Genomic DNA, 17,202 nt, shown 5'->3' on the forward strand with positions numbered 1-17,202 from the left:
GGCACCAGGGTTTGTGGCATCCACAGGGTCAAAAAGAAATGTGATGGACATTTCATCTTACCAATTAATGAAATGACATGAAAATGATTCTCGAGGCCACTGCCTAAAGATAAGCCACATTTCTCATTACCACGACTGTTTCATCTGATTCCTTTATTCAGAAACCCAGCTGCTCTGAATCATCTGCCATATTTAAGCATAGCTTTGAAACAGAAATAAAAGAATCATTTATATGTAAACATTACTGTACATGAAAACTTTAGTGCTTTAAGGACCTTTTCTGTTTGTTGACATCAGTTTAAATTGCGTCTTTTTTCCTAACTTTTATTTATTTATTTTTTGTTTTCTCTCTTTTTTTTAGTTGATGTTTACATAGTCAATCAGGGTGGGAAGGAGCTAAGATTAGGGGGAAGTGGGTGTGATCATTGTTTCCAAGCTTTCTATTTCTTCTCATTTCTGGAGAGGGAAGGAGATAGGAGGATAGGTCATACCCGGCCTCCCAACCGTCCCAGTACCCGAGGATGAGGACGGGCTACTCAAACAATCCAGAACCACGGTGCAGTATGAGCCGGGGTCATCCAGCATCTCCTCTAACACACACCAAGGGTTTAAGAAATATGTCACAAGGGCCTGAATACATGGTGTAGTCATTTCCATCCAGGCTCCCAGCTGTACTGTGGGGAAAACAGGCTCCCATATCAGGATGGCCTTACAGAGCAGGTGCTGGGACACCTGCATCAGAAACAAAGTGTGGAGACTTGTCAACACTTCTTTACAACCATAGAGTCAGAACTTGTGCCTCTTGTTTACAACCACCCAGGCAGAACTTGTGCCACCTGTTCAGGACCACCCAGTCAGAACTTGTGCCACCTGCTCAGGACCACCCCGGCAGAACTTCCAGCAAATAAGCCAGGAACATCCTGTGAATGTGTTCGTGGTGGAGAATTCATCAGTGGAGACCCTAACAAAAGAGACCTTCAAGATTCAGAACACTCAGAATGTTTGTCCCCAAGTCAGGGCAGTGCCACACCCAGATGTCCTACAGTATGTGGTGAGTCCATTGGATTTAGATTTCTTGGTTTGGGGAGGGTTGAGGAGGGGCTCCTCTGGCTCTGTCGTTTCTAGAGACTCAGCATTGTTGCCTGCCTTGCTTTGCTGCTCTCCACTGAAAGCAGCATGTCATCACGGCTTGCCTTCGTCCACATCACCCTAGGAGTGGGATGTGGGAAGTGGGGGTTGTTTGTAGCATTAACCCAGGCTCTAAAACCAGAAGACACTTGGTAGATCACAGCCTTTCCTGTTATGCTATGCTCAGTCATGTGGCTCCTACTGGCAGGTGCCAGGGGTGTGCCTCAGTCTGCTAGCCACAGCCACAGTGCCAGGGAGCCAAAGGGCACATGGGCTGACATTATGTACAGGGAAGGCTGGCCCACACACAGAGTTGGAGCCCATGGGCGGAACAGGGCAACCTATTGCCAGCAGAGGAGGAGACTGATTCATATTAGATCCAGCCAGCTCCTTTTAATCTCATTCCCAGGCTGGAAAGCTGGATTTGTGTTTTCTTTCAGGAGGGCAAGAACTACTTGTCCATCTTCGGCGAGTGGGAATGCTGCAATTGCCACCTGGAACAGAAGGCTGTGCTGTGGTAATGCTGCTCTGGTCTTGCTCCTAGAAATAATGACCCAAATTTCTTTTTTTTTTTTAAAGATTTATTTATTTTATTGGAAAGTCAGATATACAGAGAGGAGAGGAGAGACAGAGAGGAAGATTTTCCGTCTGATGATTGACTCCCCGAGTGAGTGCAATGGCCGATGCTATGCCGATCCAAAGCCAGGAGCCAGGAAATTCTTCCAGATCTCCCACATGAGTACAGGGTCCCAAGGCTTTGGGCCATCCTCAACTGCTTTCCCAGGCCACAAGCAAGGAGCTGGATGGAAAGTGGAGCTGCTGGGATTAGAACCGGCGCCCCTATGGGATCCTGGCGCGTTCAAGGCGAGGACTTTAGCCACTAGGCCACGCAGCTGGGCCCAATGACCCAAATTTCTATGGCTGGAACTGCGTCTATGTTAAGTTGACTCCTGCACCCCCTTCTACTATTTCATACAACAGGAGAGAGGACACCTCCTTTTAGTTTTCCAAAACAGCCTGGTCACTGGATTGTGGCAGGTGACAGCTGTGAGCACCTGGGGTGAGGACAGTTAGAAACCACAAAAGGAAGCCACAATCACTCATATTCTCTCTCTCTCTCTTTCTCTCTCTCTCTCTCTCCTTCCACTTCCCAAAATAGCGTGCCATGCCAGAGAAGGAAATATATGACCTTAGAGGGCAGCCAGGTATGATACATGCTGTGCTGGGACTGGGGCTGGAGTTGAGGGTCTCCATGCAGGTCATGGGGTTTGGGTGGGCCACAGGCGAGTGTGGCATTCCTGGGACTCCTGTTCTTGTGCGGGAGAGAGCCAAGCAGAACCAGCTGAGAGCCTTGTGTGCACAGCTAAGAGTGTGCTCTAGAAGATGCAGTTTGTGAACCACAAGGGCACTTTTCCAAATATTTGCAGAGACCTCCTTGTTTAGCATGCTCAGAGACATCATATGTGTTTTCTCTGGTACTGCTGCCTGCTGTGGCTTGTGAGCTTTCTCATGTTGTGTGGTTGTTGTTGTTTTAACATTTTCTGAGTGACTCTGGTATGACCCAGTATTTGAAAATGACTGGTACATATTATTTCTGCTTAGAAGTTCCCATATGTAATTCAGGTGATGGGTGGGAAGGTCTGTCCCAGAGCTGATTGGATGGGGCTGGAGGGGCTAACACAATACATGATTAAGTGGCCCCATCTCCACACATAGGATTTAGGGCAGTGGGTTTCCATAGGGCCAGGTCTGAAGTGCCTTGTTGTATCTGTGTTTCAGTGGCGATTCAATCCCTCACTGAGAAGTTCCAGCAACTATGAAGTGAGTGTGACATATACCATGCCCTTGCTACATCCTGGCTGTTTAGGGGGGATGTGGGCAGCCCCTGGGCAAGGCCATGCCCTGACTCTACTTCACAGGTGGAACTCGGGATCCTTCACCGGATAAGCAGCTGCTACCTGCAGAGCCCAGGAACTGTGGCCCGCCTGCTTCCCTCCAGTTTCTCTTCAGCCAACCCTTCCTCCGTATCTATGCTTTTGTTCCCTCCCTATCCCAGTTTCACAGTAAGTACCTCCCATGTTACATGTCCTGTCCCCTTGAGAGGGTTGGAAACTGCACCCGCTCAAGTCATTTTAGATTGCACCACAATAAACCTAAGTAATTTAAATTCAGTTTCCACCATGTCTGTGTAGTATTGTACTGATGGACTCATCCTTGCACTTGCCTGATGCAATCTTATTTCTATACTGTTAATCTCCCTCTCACCACCAAATACAAGGACAACTCAGGCAGAAGCTGCATGGCATCCTCAGCAATCCTCATCTTTCATTTCTGAAATTCACATATCAGATGCAGCCCTCCCCTCCCACCTTTGTATCAGTGGAGGAGTGGAGACAGTAGTTACACTTCAGTCCAGCCCTTCACTTTAACCAGGCGTGCCAGAGTCCTGTGGCTAGGGATTTGACCCTGAGTCAACTGGTTATTTTCAGAGATACGGAAACAACAGACTGGTGTCTCTGTGGAGATTCTAGTTGGGATTTCTGCTATGAGTGCCATTTAAGCTAGCCTTGATTGGAATACACTCCAGAAGCGTGCTTTACCCTGCCCTGGGAACTTGTGTGCCATAGTCTTGGAATTCAATGTGAGGACCAGCATGTCTTTGTTCCCAGGTACTGTTTGCAGCCTGCAATGCTACATCACACCCACACATCTGAAGCCAGTGACCAGAGATGAAAACACAGATACATCTCCCCACCCCACCCCCACCGTGGCATGGCTGACAAGATTTCCCCATGTCTGAACACGTGGCTTTACACAGATCATATAGACATTTTCTGAAAGCTCCACATGTTCCACAGCCTATTCTTTAATACCAGGGGATGTGCAAATTTGATGGTTATGTGTATTATAAAAAACTCAAAAATTTAAAAAAGTTATCAGTGATTTTAAAATGTCTTGCTTCAAAATAGACTTATCTTCTGCATTCCATTTCCCACCTACCTCTGTTCTGCCACAACAAATTGAGGATGTGAAACAGCTCTTACTAAATCGCCTGTGGAAGCTGTGTGGCGGTACTGAAAGCCACTGTTTACTGACATGCACAGCACCTCCGCTACCCTCCAGGGCTCAGAAGCCAACTCTGAAAATAACAGTAATAGTAAATGGTCATGCAGTGGCACTGTCCCTGATCCCACACAGGTCCATCGGCACACCCTGGGAGGGGAGGCGGTGGCATATGGCCCTTCCAGACACAACCTCCTTCTCACATGATCCAGGACACTCTCCATCAGCCCTAAACAACCTGAGGTTATCAGAGGGAGAAACTGGAACAACAAAGATGAGCTAGCTCTCAACTGAAGGTGCAGGTGGCCATGAACATCTTGTTGCTTAAACAATCAAAGATAGAGGAAAGGACACAGGAAGCAAAACTGAGCCACAGAGGAATTGAGCCAGTCTGAGCATTTTATTCAAAGCAAAAGTAAAATGCGAATTAAAAAAATATTTATTTTCTTTATTTGTAAGTCAGAGTTAGGCAGTGAAGAGAGAGAGAGAGAGAGAGAGAGAGAGATCATCCATCTTTTGACTCAGGGATCAGGGCCTTGTAGATATAGGCATTGTGGCATTTTTCCACTCTCTATTTTTGTTTTACCAACAAGAAACAATATGATAAGCTGATTTTCAGGTCCCTAAAAGACTAGTAGACAAAATAAAGCAAAAATATCAGAGACTGCTATTTCAGGGGAACTCCAAGGCTAGAAGGAAAGAAGAGAGGAATGTTAGATGCTGAGCAAGTATTGGCTCTAGCAGTTGAGATGCTGGCCAGCCCTGGGTTTCTTTATTTTCTGTTGTATACTTGAAATTTTTAGTTTTGTTTATTTCAAAGGCAGAGATTTACAGACACTGGCACACACACACACAAATATGGAAAGAGAGAGAGAGAGAGAGACAGACCTTCCATCTGCTCATTCACTCCCCAAACAGCCGAAATGACCAGGTTTGGGCCAGGCCAGAGCAAGGAACCAGCACCTGCGTTCTGTTTGTATAATGGCACACAACCATTGAAACAGCTCAGCTACAGCTTGTGTTACTTGGAATAGCTCAACTTGTAATAATGCATTCTGTCAAGGCAGTTTCACTACTCACTGCTATATATGAATCTACTCAGAGCCACAAGGAGTCGCTGTGCAGCAAAGCATGTATCGCTGTAGGCAGACAACAGCACTAAGGGCATCAGCCTGTATAAACATGCTTCCCATGCAACATACTGCTGGTCTTTAGATACCCAGCAGCAGAGCTGAGAACCTGGTAAATGTGGCCTAGGAAAGGCATCCCCCATGCAAGCCACATCCAAATCCCCTTACTTTCCTACAGGAGCAAGAATTGTACCTGCCCTTCCTCCGTGGGGTGGGGTTGGTTGGCTTGGGGAGCAGTGTGTTGAAAATGGCCCTTCATGACTGGCATAGCCAGCCCTAATATCCCCAAGCACACCATGTCTCTGTTCTTATGTGGACAAGTACTGCACAACAGCTTGGTATAAGAAGTACTCTTCAGGTGTGGGCACTGAGCACTAGTAATTCTTCCAAAGCCAGATTAGGGTATGACTTTCTACTGCCCTATATCCCTTTTGATTTCCTTCACAGTCTAATTTGATTCATCGTTTTTACTTAGACTACTTTTAATTAGGTATGCTGTGGATCAATTGGACTGAAGAACCCACCACAGAGCACCTCATCCAACAACGAGAATGTTCACATCCTTGTCCACAGTGCATGAAACATTTGCCAGGAGACCAGTCAGTGCTGGATCATCAAATAAATATCAACAATTTCAACAAAGTAGGAATCGAACCGGATTTTTTATTGTTTAAAAAGATTTGCTCACTTTTATTGGAATGGCAGATTTTACAGAGAGGAGGAGGTATGGAAGATCTCCCATCTGCTGGTTCACTCCCAAAGTGGCCTCAATGGCTGGAACCGAGCCGATCCGAAGCCAGGAGCCAGGACTTTCTTCTGAGTCTCCTACACAGGTGCAGAGTCCCAAAGCTTCGGCCCTGCTTGACTGCTTTAACCAACCACAAGCACGAAGCTGGAAGGGAGGAAGGGAAGCAGCCAGGACATGAACCAGAACCCATTTTGGACCTTAGTTAGGAGTGTGCAAGTTGAGGATTTAGCCACTGAGCCAAAGTGCCAGGCCTGGATTTCTCTTCTGATCTCAGTGCAGTAAGACTAAAACTCAGAAACAAGAATTCTGGAAACAATACAAATTAAGCAACCTACTTCTAAGTAACCAATGGAAGAAATTAAGCAGGGTTTCTAGAAGTATCCTGAAATGTATGAAAATGGAAGCACAGAACAGTAAAAGCTGTGGGTATCGCAGAAACGGTGCACAGAGAGAAATTTAAAGCAGCTATGCCTACATCTATCGAGCAGAAAGATCCCTAATGAATGATGTAATTCTGCACCTGAAGCAATCAGAGAAACAAGCACAGATCAAATTCAAAATTAATAGAATAGGACCAACAAAACTCAGTGCACACAGAAATGATAGTCACATAGAAACCCAACTGAAAAACAAATGAAATGAGGAAATGATACACAAAATTTAAAAACACTTAGCTAGATTACCTAAGAAAAACAGAGTTTCAAATGTATGAAGTCAGGGATGAAAACAGAGACAGCGCAGCTGCCAACACAGAACTTAAAAAGAATTGTTAGAGAGTATTCTAAGAACAATAATAAAGCAACAGCGCCATAACCCAGAAGAAACAGACAAATCACTGGGCATGTGCCCCTTATCAGGATTGAGCCATGAAGGAAAAACTGCCCCAACAGACAAATAACAAGTATCAAGTTGTAAGTGGTAATAATGTCTCCAGTCAAAGAAAGTCCAGACAATTGTACTGTCCAATCCAACGAAACATTCAAAGAGGATTCAAATATATAAGAAAGCATCCTTCCAAGCTCATTTTATGAGGCCACCTTGCCTGGATACCAAAAGCAGACAAGGACATGGCAAAAAAGGAAGAGCTTCTGGAAACTGTACTTATTGAACATGGATATAAATTCCTAGACCAAATACTAGCAAATCAAACTCATCAGCGTATTACTATGGCTATTTACCATGATCAAGTGAGTTCATCCCAGAGGCAGGATTCCAAGGTACAAAGTCAACATGCAAAAGTCAATAACACTGTAATACACCAACAGTGCTTTATCTGAGAAAACACCCCAGGTTCTGACATCTGGTACAGTTGTAAAGCCAGCATATACACACCAATATCCCATGTAGAAAAGCCCGGTCTTAGTCCCAGTTCTTCTGTTTCTGATCTATGTTCTTGCTTGTGTGTTCCTTGGGAGGCAGTGGATGATGGCACAAGTACTTGGGTTCCTACTTGTCACAAGGGAGAATTGCTTGATTTCTGCGCTCCTGGGTTTGGTCTTGAACAGCCCTGCCTATTGCAGACATTTGAGAATTGAACCAGCTGATGAAAGTTGAATTTCTCAACATGCATGTCACCTTCCTATTCTCATAAAATAAAACCAAATCCACATTTTGAAAGTTTCCCCCACATTACCAGATTTCAAATGGTTACACTATAAAAGCTCGATTTTACCACGTTGCAAAAGCAATACCAACATAGTACAAAGCCTACATTCAGATTTTGAGTATTTCCCCAGGTACTGATTTTCAGGCTGTTAATTACTAGCATAGTTTAGCATTAAGCCGATGTGCTGACCAGTAACCAAATGCATTCTACTGAGTCAATGCTTTTTTCAAAAATTATATATATTTTTTTTACCAAAATCAAGATTATTTTCATTTTAGTGTTTTCTTTTAATCTTTCATGCTATATGGTTCCATAAGCACAGAGATTTCCCTTTCCACCCCCATCTCCCTGCCCCCAATACACACTGATTCCACCCATATGATCGCAATAGTAAAGCCTTTCAGGAATCCTTGTGCTATTTAAGTGTATCATGACATTGTAAGTATGGACAACAGTGGAAAGGCCAGTACTCGATTGTTACGATTTATTTAACATTTTAATTGGGAGTGCTCCTTTAGTTTGGGAGTAGAAGCACATAGTGCAGTGTGTCTTCCCGGTATTCTAAGGGAAAATTGGTGCACTGTATGCTACGGCTGTTCCAATCCTGGGAATATATCCAAAGGATGTGAAATCGACATGTAAGAAAGTGCCCTGAAATCCTAAATTTATAGCAGCACAAACTACAATAACAAAGACTCGGAAACAGCCAGGAAGTTTGTCAAAACGGGAATGTTTGCAGAAATTATGGTAAATCTACTCCACGGAATATCATTCAGCCACTACAAATGAATTCTACCATTTGCAACAACGTTGTCCCAATTCAGCCAATGGCAAAAGGACAAACAGCATAGTCTCTTTCTGAGAAAAGGCAAGCTTCATACCAAATAACGGATAAATAGATATACAGCGAGTCAGATTGGTTAGACGAGTAGGGGGCTGGGATAACCTGTGCCTACTCGGTCTTCACTACGGAACTGTACACCAACCACCATGTCAGACTGCCTGTTCCCTAGAAACAGGAGCACCCTTGTTCCTATTGGCTGGGGCCTGGAGGGGCGGCCCAAGAGCGGGCACGCAGATTGGCTGGGAATTGACCAATGGGAATGCGATGGCGCCCTGCAGGGGATTTGAAGGGCAACCCCGCGTCCTTCCAGAAGATTCCTAGCAACGCCTGGGATAACGGTTTTTCCTCTCTGTTCCTGACTCGCGCCTCCCAGCTCTGCCTGAGGGAAGATCGTGACCAGGTCGACATTTCCCCTCAGCGCGGTCTGCCCAGACGTGCGGCATGAGCTCCACCAGGAAAACATCGAGTGTTGGTCACCGCACTGGCGCGGTTTCCAAGAGGAAGGGCCAGGCCGGCTCTGACGGCCCTGGAGGCCGCTGGGAGCGGGAGCTAGCGGTGGATTCAGGGCTGTTAGGATTCGGTGAAGGCCGGGGCCAAGAGCAGGCCAAGAGCGGCAGGGAGGCGAGGCTCTCGACCCCGCAGGCCCCCCAGTGGCCACTGAAGTCGGAATTGGGGCCAGAGCCAGAGCCGGCCATGATGCAGGCAGGGGCGACGGGCTTCAACGCCTGTGAGGGTCGGCCTGACACTGCCGTTCCTGAGAGGGAGGGCCCTTTGGGGTCCCTGTCGGTTTTTCTTGAGGCACACGCGGCCCTCGTGCAGCCACGGAGCCGCCGGGGTTACAAAGCTATACGCAGGTCCCCGAGCCCGAGACGCCGTGCTGCTGCGGCAGAGGCCGCCATTTGGCTGCCTGAAGAGTCTGGCCCCAGCTGCAGAGGCGCCATGGGCTGGGGTTATGAGAGGTTGCTGGAGGCTTCTGCGGTCCCGTGGCTCGAGAGTCTCCCCAGGGAAGGAGGCCTCAGCTACAGCAGTGCTAGGCCTCGGGCGAGCAGCAGAAGCCATGTCCTGCGAGCCTGTGGGGGAGGCCTCCTGGGGCTGCCTTCTGAGCCCGAGTCCTATGATGAGCTCAGGGGCTCGCACACAGGGAGGGCAAGCACCAATCTGCAACGAGGTAGGCAGGCCAAGGGCAGCGACCTTGCCCAGCCCACAGGAAGCCCTACTTACTCTATTTCCCCGGGCAGTGAGGATTGGCCTCATGTTTCAAGCGCTCTCTCGACCTCTGCCCTTTGGGGTCGCGAAGGTGCCATTGAGGGGCAGGTCCTGGGAGAGTCAGGGCCCTCTTCCCTGAAGAAACTGAAGGGTTGGCTCTCTGGGAAGGTTAGGGGCAAGCCTAGTCCCCCCGGGGGTGCTGATGGTGCAGGTGGTACAGAAGTCCTTCCTCAGGCGGTTCCTGGGAGACAGTTATCCCTAGGGAAGAAATGTCTAGGGAATGCCCCTGAAGCTGTCTTGGGGACAGCCCTTGCACCTCAGAAGCAGAGACAAGCTCTCATGGATCCAGCCACCACCCCTGCTACGACTGGGATTTCACTGCTTGGGAAGCCTGGCCCCTCGTCCTGGCTTCCTCGGGAACCCAGACAGTCCAAGCAGGGCTCCCCTCAGGAGAAACCTGGGGCCAAGAGGCAGACCCAGCCTGTGACTAAAGGAGCCTTGGACTCAGATAGAGATGCAGACACAAGCACCGACGTAAGTATGCCTTCCTCTTTCACCCTAGCTTTGTCCCTGTCCTCCTTTCCAGATTTCTTCCCTCCCCTAGCACATGCCACACCACCCCTGCTACATCTAGCACTTAGGTATAATTTTGGAGCCCTCAGTCATTAGGGTGTCAAGGTGGGGTACTTGATTGGAACAAAGTTTAGAGGTCACTTGGGGTTTGATAAGCACTCTCCTTGGCACTTGCACAGTTCCTGCCTCGACTCTAGGTGGTAGATGGGATGGAAGGCAGGGTTCCAGCTGACCCTTTCCAGCATGGAGGAAGTGACTGCTTACGTCAATATCTGGTTTTCTTGGCCTCCTGGAAGCCTGACTGAGGGAAGAGTGAGGGAGAAGGTGCTGCTGACTTGGGCCTCCAATTGCCCTCCTTATTACAAACCCTCAGCCACCAAAATAGAGTGACACTCACACACTTCATTGCTAGTTACACGCAATAATTTTTTTTTCAGCTTCCAGCTCCCAAGCACGTTCTTCATGGAGGATTCAGCAGTGGGGACTCTGACATCCAAGACCCACAAGTTGCAGCAAACTTCCAGCCTTTGCCCTCAAGCCAGGGAAGTGTCCGAGCCAGAGGCCCTGTGATGTCTGGTAAGTCCAGGAGTTTGGTTTGAGTGGAAGGGAGGCGTGAAGGAGAGAAATCTGTGGCTCTGTCACTTTGGGGGGCTTAGTCTTGCTCCCAGCATTCCCTGCCTACCCAGGCAGCTCACTCAGAGGAAGCAGATGTTATCAGCACTGCCTTAGGTCAAATCATTCTAACAGTACAGTTGATGAGACTGGGGGGAATTCTGGCAGTGCCCCAGGTTCCATCAGCAGCAGTGGAGCAGAGCCTTTCCTGTTGTTTCTTGAACATGGGTATGACTCCTTGGTGTAGCTCGCTGTAACTGTGACTCAGCTAGCATCCAACCCCTGTTCACAGTCCTAGAGTCAGGACTCACAGCACGTGTGTCTCTGTGGGACAGGGAGGCACGCCCAGGGAGAGGCTTGCAATCTCTGGGCAGAGCCAAGACAGCTTATGAGGAGAGGGTGAAGCAGCTCACATTAGAATCCACATAGTCCTTTCCATCTCATCTCAGGTGCGGATGTTGGATTTTGTGTTCTGTTTCAGGTGACCAGGAACCATGTGTTCATCGACAGAATCTAGAAACGCCAGAATTGACACCTGAATCAGAGGGCTGTCTTCGGGTAATGCTGTCTCTTGTTCCTAAAAATGCAGGCCCCAAATGGATGTTGGGACCCATGTCTGGGTCAAGCTTTACCCCATCCTGTATGCCTGACCCCAACTCCATGGAGGGCGAGGATTCCCACTTATTGAAATTCCAATACAACTTGTCCACTTACCTGTGGGACGTGCTAAATAGAAGGGCTGGTGAGGGGTGGGGGTCCTAGATGGGGTCAGAGGAAGCTATAATCAATTCATATTCTCTCTCTCTCTCTCTCTGTCTCTCTCTTTCTCTCTGTGTTGTTCATTGCTGCAGTGTGTCATGCTGTGAGACGAGGTGGAAGATCTTAGAGATGAACTAGGTATGACAAACCCGTGCTGGGGGTGGGACTGGGACAGGCCAAGCCGTCACTTTGCAGGTGCCAGAGCTAGGAGAGGAGGTGGATTGTAAGTGTGTGCAGAGTCACAAGGTCTTTGTTCCTGTGGGGAAGAGAACTAGGCATGTCTGCCCTGGAAGCTTGTGTGCATTTACAGTTAAGTGTGTGTGCGAGGAGAGATGCAATGTCTGAGCCACACGTGCACTTCACCAAAGTCCCAGAGATCTTCCCTAGGACATTCAGAGCTCCTGAGGATGTTTTTCCCGAGGGTGTACTTGCTGTGGCTTGTGAACCTCCTTCTGTAATTTTTTTTGAACATGTTCTGGATGGTTCTGATGACTCAATGTTTGAGACAGCTTCCACATTTTGCTCCTTTTTAGACTATCTTCCCACATGTAGTTCAGGTGATGGGTGGTTGGGTCTGTCCCAGGGCTGTTTGAATAGGGGTTTAGAGTTGGCAGGTGGCAGGACTAGGTGATACCTCTGCTCCTCCCTGGAGCACAGGTCCAGGATTCCTGAGGTCTATGGCTGAAGTTCTTTCTTGTGTCTCTATTTCAGTAGTGATCCAGTACAAATGTAAACAGTTCCGGAATGTATGATGTGAGTATTGCACATTTCACACCCTTGTTGCAGTCAGGTTGTTTAGGAGGGATGTGTGGACGTAGTGGCTCGAGCATGGCTTTGACCTGACACTGCTCTACTTCACAGGTTGAACCCGGCGTCTTCTACCAGAAGAGCAGATGGTGCCTGTGGACCCCAGGAGCTCTGTCCCAGTTGCTTCCCTCCTGTTCCTCCTTAGCCAGAGCTGCTTTTTGTAGAACATTTTATTGAAATACTGTGTACGCAACCATTTTAGAGATGAGTGTGGCTTTGTTTTCTGCTCACACTCACAATCAACCCCCAAATTAGGTAGAACGGCTTGCTAGCACCCCAAGATTCTTCAGTGTTCCTCCTCTCTATTTCTTCTTTTAATGTAATAAAGACAGATATATTGTCATTTATACAGTATGATTCAGTTAAGCAATATTCATCATAACTGTATACCAAATGATATGACACCCACACAATTTTTATACTAGCAAAGAGGAAACATGTGGTGTTTGTGCTTTTGGGTTTGATTTCTTTCACTTGGCATAGTGATCTCCATTTGCATCCATGTTGTTGCAGATGTCAGGATTTCATTCCTGTAGCTCTGCACAGGAAGAGGCGAGAGGGAGAATAAGGAGACACACTGGGTCACTCCTAGATGACCACAAAGATCAGTACTGGGTCCGTCTGAAGCCAAGAGCCTGAAGCTTCATTTTGGTCATCCATGGGGATAGCAGGGGCATGAGCACTTGGGTCATTTTTCTGCTTTCCCAGGCCATCTGCAGGAAGCCAGGAGATCAGCCAACACCCATATAGGATGCTGCAAACACAGGCTGCAGCTTTACCTATTGTTTCACACTGCTGGCCCGCACATTTACTTGATGCAGCCATCAGTTGTCGAACTAGATCTAGTTTGGTTTTGTACCGTAGCTATCTAAGTTGGCTATGATTATGGGAGTACATGTGACTCTTCCATGCTTATGTTATTTTATTCAGTTATATTCTCAGGAGTGAGATTACCCTGTCACACAGTAGGTTTATTTGTAGATTTCAAAGTACTCTGGATACAGTATTTCAAGCCAGTTATTGTACCAGGGGCAAAGTGATATGTTATTGTGGTTTTCATTTTTATGTCTCTGAATGATAGTGATTCTGAGTATTTTTTCATGTGTGTGTTGGCCATTAGTGTTTAATCCTTTGATAATGCCAGCTAAAACACACCCGTTTGCAGAACAGACAGCAAGGTAACATCAAATAATAAGAATTAGCTCCATTGCTCCAAGAGTAGGGAAGCATATGTATTTTTTTTAGCATCTGTGTGTTTGTGTATTTTTCAGAGTTTCTCTTGATTTTAATTATCAGCTTTATTCTTTTGTGGTATGAAAATATATGTGATATGATTTTAAAATCTTAGAAATTATTTGAGACTTATTTTAAGGCGTATAATATGATCTATTCTGGGGCACTAATGGAAAGAACGTGTATTTCGCAGCTAAGGGTTGAAATGTTCTGTAACTACCTATCAGATCCAATTGGTATATAGTGTAGATGAACTAAGTTGTTTTGTTGTTGATTTTTTGTCACATTGCTCTGTTGATTGCTCAGAGCAGTTGTTGAGCTTGAATTAGTTCCACCACTATTGCTGTATCAGAACATATGCTTCACTTTAGATCTAGTAACATTTGTTTAATAAAGATCGATGCGCATTTATGATATACACATCTTGTTGAATTAATCCCTTAATAAATACATAATGAGCTTCTTTGTTCCTGTGAATAATTGTTGTCTTCTTTTAACTTTTATTTTTCATGATGTTTTTCATAGTTGATTAGGGTGGGAATGGTTCAAGATTGAGAGAAAGTGGCTGAGACCATTGTTTTAAAATTTCCTTCATCTTCTTCCTGTATCTGGGGGAAGGGAGTAGAGAAAGGGAGAAGCCACACCCAGCCTCCCAACCTCCTTAGTACCCAGGGATGGGGAAAGGCCACGCGATGTTATCCCAGGTCCCCGATGTGGAGCATCTTCTGAGGGTTGTTCTCAGGTGTTTTCAGTAGTTCTGAGATGCTGTTGATCCCGCTGATCCAAAGATGAGGAAACCCTTCCAAGGTCCACTGGCTGAAATGATCCAGCTTAGAGTCTCCGTTCACCCAGACATTTGCTGTCAAGCTTTTCTGGAATAGTTGACTAATTTGTTCTGCCCTCATTCCCCTGGTATGGTATCAGAATCCCCTGCAAGCTCCATTGGACCCATATCCTCAATGTGCATCTGGGTATGCCACACGCTGCTCCATGTTTTCCATCGAGGAGGCCCAATTCTGACATACACATTCCTTTGTCAGACCACAGGTCCTACCTCTCTCCACATGGTTGGAGTTCTGAGTCCGGCGGCGGCTTAATTGGGGAGACCCTCAAAGGAATCTTATCTGAGGTCATTCCCAGACCTGCCCTTCATATGTGCTCACCATATTGGGTCCAGCTCATTTTGTCATCCACATCAGCCTATATACAAGCTGGTAGTACTAATATTGCTAGGTCAGATCTATCTGCATCCCCATCTCTTAGGCAAGCCAATGGGTTCGGTGGGCCAGCCCAGCCCTGCCCAGCACACACTCAGCCCTCACATGTGCAAATGGGAGCTACAGCCCAGTCAGAGCGATTCCCAGTTATCCCCTGGCCTGGTTCCTGTGCCTGCCAGTATGTGCAGCAGACTTGTCCTGTCTGGCCCACATCCCAATCAGCTTTCAATACAACTGGCTCCACTACCCAGCCCACACTGATGCCAGTGAGTGTCACCACCTCACTAGCCAGGTTCACCCCCAGTCCTGATTCTCATGTTCACTAGTGGGAGTTACAGCACATTGGAGAGCTGCTCACAGTTTCCCTACTGAACCCACTCTCTGTACCAGATGTCACACTCTCCAGGTGTTTCTGCAGTGTAGTTTGACAAGACTTGCCCCATTCCAGTAAAGCACATGCCAGCTGGTTCTGCAGCAAAACCCAGACAGCCTGCCCTTATTCTGGGTCATGCCTGCTACAATGGGTACAGTTGGTTAGCCCAGCCTGGCTCTCCCCCTAACCCGGTTCATATGCAGACAAACATGTGTTGTGGCCCTGCCCAGCCTGGTGTGCCTGTGGTCCCAGCTCTCTTGCTCATCAGAAACAGCAATGGCCCAACTGAATAGTCCCCCAGTCTATCGGACCTGCACCACCCTAGTCTCATGTGTGCTGGTGGCCGCTGCTACCCAGTCTGGCATGGCACATCTCACCATGACAATTGCCAGAGGGTGCTGTAACCTGGCCGAGCCTGATCTACCCCCAGTTTTAGCTTGTGCTGGTGAGTGCTGCCCCCATCCCTGCGCAGCCAAGCCCCAGGCCTTGCCCTAATGTGAACTGGCTTATGCTATGGTCTGACTGAGCCTGTCTTGTACTTCATCCTAATGTTCAGATCTGCCGTCAGGTGTTATGAAGTAGCCCAGCTTAGCCTGCCCTCAGACCTGACACATACATATGCTGCTGAGTACTGAAACTTGGCCTGGTCGGTGCTGCATTTTGCCTTGTGCTCACCTGCAGAGAATCCAATGTCACGCCACCTCCAGTGGTGCCTGTGTGAGAAATCACCGGGCCGAGGCAGAAGCTTCAAGGAAGGATGCCTCCTGGATTCAACTGCATCTCCAGTGGTCTTGGCGTTCCTGGCTGTACTCTCTTTGCTCTTTTCTTGATGGCTGGAATAATACTGTTTATGTGCGGCAAAGGCTCAATGTTCCTTTATAGTTCTATGAAGCCTTCTGACAGGAGACTGGACAAGGATAGCAAGCAGTATGAGATAAAAAGTATCAAGTCTCTAGCTTTAATAAACCTACCTGGGACTGTTTTGGAAAATTCCTAAAAAGAAGATTATAGTAAAAATCTATAGCTTAAAAAGCCATACAGGAAGAAAAACTAAGAAAAACAGACAGGTTAATATTAAAACCAACGTAAGGCACAAAACAGAATGAGAGCTAACCGCTTAATGATTAAAACTGCAGCTGGTGCCAAACTGCGTCCACAAGAAATAGCAACCGCAGTCTGTCACCAGGCTGTCAGAGAACAATCTTTTCTCAACAGCCCCGCATACCTCCCTGGAATAATTGTTTGTAAAAATGTAACCACATGAATAAGCAAATAAAATGTCCCTTTGCAATAATCTATTGTATATAAGCTGATGCCTTGCTTTTGCAAAATGCACTCAGATGCAACTTCCTTGAGTTGTCGTGTCTGTTTGTCACTCGCCGAATCCTTGCCCACCATTCCCGGGGTCCTGTTCCTGTTAGACTGATTGCTCCTGGCTGAGCCAGTCTGTCACAATCAATCCTGATCAAGAAATTTCGCAGCTCTTCTAACAGGTCTCCTCCCAGAAGCAACATTCACGCACAAGGCGGGGTCTTTGGCACAGCCTGACTTAGTCTACCTCCTGTCCTAGCAGGAACAATGGCTTTGCCTGAGGGGCCTATACCCATTCCAGTTCTTCCTTTGGATGCTGCCGCCCAGCCACCAATGATCCTCACCCAGACACAGCTCCCATGTTGTCCAACAGGGTCTGAGACCTCGCCTTGCCAATCCTACACCTACCCTAGCACTTATGAGCACCAGTGAATGCTAGGCCTAGCCCAGTCTAGCCTAGTACAAGCCAATTCCAGTCCACAGCCATGTTGAAGGATACTGCAGTCATGTCCAGCCCACATGGCCATCCCCATTCCAGTCCTCACACTCACCAGTGGGAACCACACCCCAACCGTGCTTCCCCTTAGCTAGC

Source organism: Ochotona curzoniae, unplaced genomic scaffold, assembly GCF_017591425.1.
Source record: "Ochotona curzoniae isolate NIBS_2020 unplaced genomic scaffold, NIBS_Ocur_1.0 contig_1274, whole genome shotgun sequence".
NCBI classification, from domain to species: domain Eukaryota; kingdom Metazoa; phylum Chordata; class Mammalia; order Lagomorpha; family Ochotonidae; genus Ochotona; species Ochotona curzoniae.